At 50.2% G+C, this 5,922-nt stretch overlaps 1 long non-coding RNA gene across 1 annotated transcript; it reads left to right on the top strand.

The window, feature by feature from the left end:
- The first annotated feature begins 1,308 nt into the window (after positions 1-1,308).
- Positions 1,309-5,247, top strand: LOC115274797. Its single transcript, XR_003901260.1, has 2 exons — positions 1,309-1,428; positions 4,943-5,247. It is a non-coding gene; the product is annotated as an uncharacterized LOC115274797 (long non-coding RNA).
- Positions 5,248-5,922: the final 675 nt, after the last annotated feature.

Raw genomic sequence — 5,922 nt, 5'->3', positions numbered from 1 at the left:
GTGGCCTCATGTCATCTTTGGGTGCAGGGGGCACCTTGCCCCACCTACCGTGACCGGGATGGCTAGAGCTGGGGCCAAGACAGCCCTGAGCTTGTCACAGTCCCCCTCCCCCCCCTGCCGTGCCCAGCTCCCCGCTCTGAGTACTCCCCGGTAGTCCCCCTCTGTGCAGGCTTCAGACCACAGGACCTCCAAATGCCACAGGCACCCCCTGGGGATTACCAGTGTTCTCGGGTACCCACCCTGGTACCCCTTATTTTCCCTCTGCCCTTGGTTGGTCCTACTGTGTGCAGATGCTTTGTATGTCCTGCGTATTCCTACTGTGTGCACTGTAGAGCCTGGTTCCCAAAGGATGCTATGGAGGCACACACGGGCACACACACGTGCACAGAGCTCAAGAACTTTCAGAGGCTCCCAGGCATTGACCCCACTGTGTGTTCAGTTGAGGCCGCACAGAATGAGCCCATCCTGACAGCATGCCGACACCTGTCCCCAGGGGTTCTCAGTCACTGTCTTGGGGTCTAGAGTGCAGAGCCAGACTGCCTGGTATGAATCCCTGGCCTTGTGTCTCACTGGTGGCCTCAGGCTCGTTACTGAAACTCGGAGCCTGACCTGCTCCACTTGTGAAGTGGGGATAGGGGTGGTATGTGCCTCATCAGATGTCACTGCTGGACTCCAGCCTCGGCCTGAGCCCAAGCCCGCGAGGCTCCCAGCCAGCACCCCTACTGTGCGCTGAAGGCCTCTTGGGGCTCCTGGTCACTGTCTTTACCACATGCCATTAAGTGCAAAATTCAGTTGCACTAAATACACTCAACCGTGGTGTAGCCATGCCCACCGTCCACCTCCAGAACTTTCTCACCTGAAACCAAAACTCCACCCCAATTAAACACTAACCCCCCCCTCCCGCCCAGCACCCACCATCTACTTTCTGTCCCTATGGATTTGACTCCTCTAGGGACCCCATATAAATGAAATCAGATCATATTTGTCCTTTGGGGTGACTGGCTTATTTTGCTAAGTATGATGCCTTCAAGTTTCATCCACGCAGCAGGCATCAGAATGTCCTTCCTCTTTAAGACTGAATGATACCCCATTGTATGGCTGGACCACATTTTGTTTATTTGTTTATCGGTCTGTGGACACTCCTGGCCGCTTTAAACAATGGTGCTATGAACACGAGCATACACATCCAGTTAGGAGTCCCTGCTTTCACTTCCTCTGGGCGTGGGCCCAGAAGTGGAGTTGCTGAGTCATGTGGTCTTGCTCAGTTTAACTTTTTGAGGAACTACCACGCTCTTCTTCACAGTGGCTATACCACTTGACCTTCCCACCAGCAGTGCACCAGCCTTGGAGGGTTCTGGAAACAGATCCAGGAGGGGATGGCTCGCAGGGGACTGAGGAGAGATGGTTGGGACAGCCGACACAAGGAGGGTAAGGAGGGACAATGTCCAAGAGACATTTACAAGAAGTTTCCCGGAATCCAGACTTTGATGCGCACTGGGAGGGCATGGGGCAGGGGATGCCACGGAAGACAAGGCCGCCTTGGCATACCTGACCAGGGAGGAGCCTCTGCAGAGACGGGACGTGGGCAAAGGAATGGGAGAAGGGGGTGATGCTGGGCTGTTTTGGCCACGTTCATTGTGAGGAGCTTGAGGGACCATTCAAAGGGAGACGGTGGGGGCTCTGGACATCTGGGTTGGGAACTTAAGAGAGATTTGTGCTGGGACCTGTCTGGAAGCACCAGGGCAGTGGTGGAGATGATGACATGGGGATGGAGGACGTTGTCCAGGGAGAGGCCGTGCTGAGCAGGAACAGCCCGGGGCTCATGTATGTGCTATCTCTAGATGCTTATCTGAAGCCCCCCTCCCCGCCTTGAAGTGGCCCAGAACCAGCTGGGGTGGGCCGGGCACCCGAACATTGACTCTGTGGGTTTGGAGAGCACTCCTCTTCTAGGCGGACCCAGGGTGAGCTGGAGATGGGCTAGGGCTCCCCACAGTCCCCAGGTATATTGCTTTGTTGTGGCTGCCATAACAAAGTACACAGGCTGGGGGCCCTCAACACAGACCTTTATTTCTCAGTTCTGGAGTCTTTGAAGTCAAAGATCAAGGTGCCAACATAGCTGGGTCCTGGGGAAGGCCTTTTCTGGGTTGCAGGCTGCCAACTTCCTATTGTACACTCACTTGGCAGAGAGAGGGTGAGTGATCTCTCTGGGGTTTCTCTTATAAGGGCACTCGCTGATCCCACTCGTGAGGACTCCACCCTCATGACCTCCCTGAGGCTCCATCTGATGCCATTTCATTGGGGGTCAGCACTTCATACGAATTGAAGCAGGGGACACAGACCATCAGTCAGGGAGCCGAATTCCCCGTTGTTCCGATTCCTGGATTATGTGAAGGCGAGGGCTGTCTTTCCTGGGCTTTGGCTCACATATGATTTTCCTCCTGCTTCTGTAACTAATCACCACAAACTTGGTGCTGGAAACCACACACGTTTGTCATTTTACGGTTCTGGAGTTCAGAAGTTTGAAATGGATCTCTCTGAGCTAAAAGCGAGGTGTCTGCAGGGCTGTGTTGCTTCTGGAGGCCCTAGAAGAGAATCTGTGTTCTTGCCTTTCCATCTTCTGGAGGCACCTGCATTCCTTGGCTCGTGGCCGCATTCTCCACCCTCGAAGCCAGAGGTGGCCAGCTGCATCTTTCTCACGTTGCATCGCACTGACCTCTGCTTCTGTCCTCCATCTCCTTTCCTGGCTCTGACCTTCCTGCCTCCCTCCTGTAGAGACCTTTGTGACAACGTTAGGTCCACGTGGGTAATCCAGGATCATCTCAAGATCTTCAGGGTAATCACTTCTGCAGAGTCCTTTTTGCCAGGTAGGGGGACTTTCACAGGTTCTGGGGACTAGGATGTAGGCATATTTGGAGGAGGCGGGCATCATTCTGCCCAAGCTCATAGGCTGAGTCAATAGGAGACCCTCAATAATTAGTCATTCTTGACATTCTGACAATTCATATCAGGAACACCAGCCCCTCAAGGGTAGGGAACTTCATCTCCTGTCTGCATTGTTGAATCAATAACTTCTCTCTTCTTGGAACCTGGTCTCAGGGTGTCAGCACCATGGACAGCGAGAGAGCTGTCCCAGGTGCTGATAAGGCCCCCCTCTCTGCCTTCCCATTCAAGCCCCCGACCTCCCTGCTCTCAGCAAATCTCTGGGTTTTGAGAGGCACGGTAAACTGAAGATCCAGTGCAAGTTTGCCCCTTGTCGACATCTCTAGCCTAATGACTTTCCTCTCCACCCTCACCCATGCTGTTCCAATTACACCAGCATTCTTTCTTTATCTCAAACTCTCCTGCCTTGAATCCCTCTGCTCCTTACTTTCAGGCTGTCTGAAGCTACTGTCTAAAGTAGCTTTCACACCCCCACCTGCCTAGTTCCTTGCTTTTATTTTTAATTTTTTTAATGTTTATTTATTTTTGAGAGAGAGAGAGAGAGAGCACAAGCAGGGGAGGGACGGAGAGAGAGGGAGACAGAATCAGAAGCATCTCCAGGCTCTGAGCTGTCAGCACAGAGCCCAACGCAGGGCTCAAACTCATGAACCATTAGATCATAACCTGGGCTGAAGTCAGACACTTAACCAACTGAACCACCCAGGCACCCCGTTTCCTTGCTTTTAAATCACGATCTCTATCCACCGTTGTTTTACTTGTTTATTTAGTTGTTTATATCTGTCTGAATGAGACATGCTTGCATAGAAGTTCCATCATTGGGGAAACTTTCCATAGAAGAGCTCCTGGTTCATAGTAGCTGCTCAATAAATGCTTATCGAATGAACCCAAGTTCTGGAGATAAATGAAAGATGCTTCAGATGCCTCCCACTCTGTAGGAATCTTGGCCCCCCCCACACCCTGAAGCCACGTAATTTCCCCCTTTCCTTTAAGCACAAATGACCACCATCAGTAGCAATAACAATAACAATGAGTTTACGGGAAAACTGCTGTATATCAGGCCTTGCACTGATGCGTGCATGTTCTCTCTGAATTCCTACAGTAGCTCTACAGAGGGCGTATTGTTATCCCATTAAGCTCATGAGGGGGTTAAGTTACACAGTTGTTAAGAGATGGAACCAGGAGTCATATTCATAAGCTTACTCACTACCCAATGCTATTTCCTCAGGAGGTAGTCTTGCTGAGATTTTCATTTAAGGCTGCAGTCCTGAGGCAGCACTTACTCCTCAGGAAAGTAGTCCTTCATAGACCTAGAAGGAACCCCATGATTACTAGAACCTAAGATGCCCTGAGCCTCACCAACTTAGACTGGCATCAATCTTTCCCACTTTTTCTCACCGATCCTGGGCAGGATGGGACCCCTGGCACCTTGAAGTTGGAATGGAGCCTGCTGTGGGCTGAGCTGTGCCCCCCTCCCAAATGGATATGTTGAAATCCTAACTCTCAGGGCAACAGAATGTGACTGTATTTGGAGATAAGGTTTTTAAAGAAGTAATGAAGCCAAAAATTAATTCATCACAATTAGCATCCTTATAAAATGGGGAGATTTGGACACTAGGACAAATATATAGAGGGAAGACAATGTGAAAACACAGGGAGCATCAACTACAAAGCCAAGGAATCCCTGAGTCCACCAGAAGCTAGGAAAGTGGCATTGAACAGATGCCCCCTCACAGCCCCCAGAGGAACCAACTCTGTTAACTTGGATCTCTGACTTCTAGCCTCCAGCACTGTGAGACAATAAACTTCTGTTGTTTAAGCCACCCAGTCTGTGATCCTTCATCATGGAAGCCCTACCAAACTAATAAAGAGCCCTTGGCTTGAACCTACCATGATGTGGGTGGGGTGGTGTATCGGTCAGGATAATTAGATTATGCTGCTGTAAACTATGACCCCAGAGTCTTGGGGGCCTAAAACCATACAAGATTAATTTTTTGCTCTCAAGTTTTGTCTATTGCAGATCATCTAGGGCTTCTTAGCCATGTGCCTCACTCCTCATCCCACGTGATGAAGCAGCCACTGTCTGGAATGTGTCAGATCACCGTGGCAGAGGAAAGAAATCTCTGAGGGGCCTGCACAGCAATTAAATACTCTGGCTGGGAAATGACACATTTCCGCTCACTGCTCATTGGCCAGAACGAGTCACATGGCCTTACTCAACCATGAGCGGGCAGGAAAGAGCACCTCCACTGTGTGCCAAAAAGAGAAAGCATTGGAAATCTTCAGAAAAATCATTAATCATTTAACTCAGTTAGTAGTGGGGCTTTCAATGGGGCTTCTTGGGCTGTTCAGGCTACGTTTCCCTAGTTGTAGAGATTAAGGCACAGTAATGCTAAGAAATCTTGGGTCCCAGTGAGGGCCTGGGTTCTGGGTCAGGGGCTCTACCCTGCAGCTCACAGGAAATGACCCAGAGGAGTGGGAGCAGGAGAGACTGATGGAGCCAGACTTACAAAAAGGTTTGCTTTACATGTTTCTGGCCAGGTTTCTGAAAACAGCCACATAGAAGTCAGACCCCAGGACATCTGGAAAGCTGAGTCAAAGGGTCTCTCCAAATAGAATGATCTCCTAGGTATCTCTCCCTCCCCCAAAATGAAAACAGATGTCCACCAAAATCTTGTACACAGAAGTGTGTAAACATTATTCATAATAGCCAAATACCCAGCAACTGATGAGCAAATGAACAAACTTATATCCATACAATGGAATATTATTTGGGCACCAAAAAAAAGTGACATATGGGTGCAGGATACAATGTGGATGAAACCTGGAGAATTTTTGGTAAATGAAAGAAGGTAGAGGCACCTGGGTGGTTCCGTCAGTTGAGCATCTGGCTTGGGCTCAGGTCATAATCTCACATTTAGTGAGTTCAAGCCCCGCATTGGGCTCACTGCTGTCAGCACAGAGCCCACTTCAGGTTCCCCATAC

This window comes from Suricata suricatta, chromosome 12 (assembly GCF_006229205.1).
Source record: "Suricata suricatta isolate VVHF042 chromosome 12, meerkat_22Aug2017_6uvM2_HiC, whole genome shotgun sequence".
NCBI lineage: Eukaryota > Metazoa > Chordata > Mammalia > Carnivora > Herpestidae > Suricata > Suricata suricatta.
Note: the sequence above shows the minus strand (reverse complement) of the source record. Positions and strands in the feature narration are given on the sequence as shown.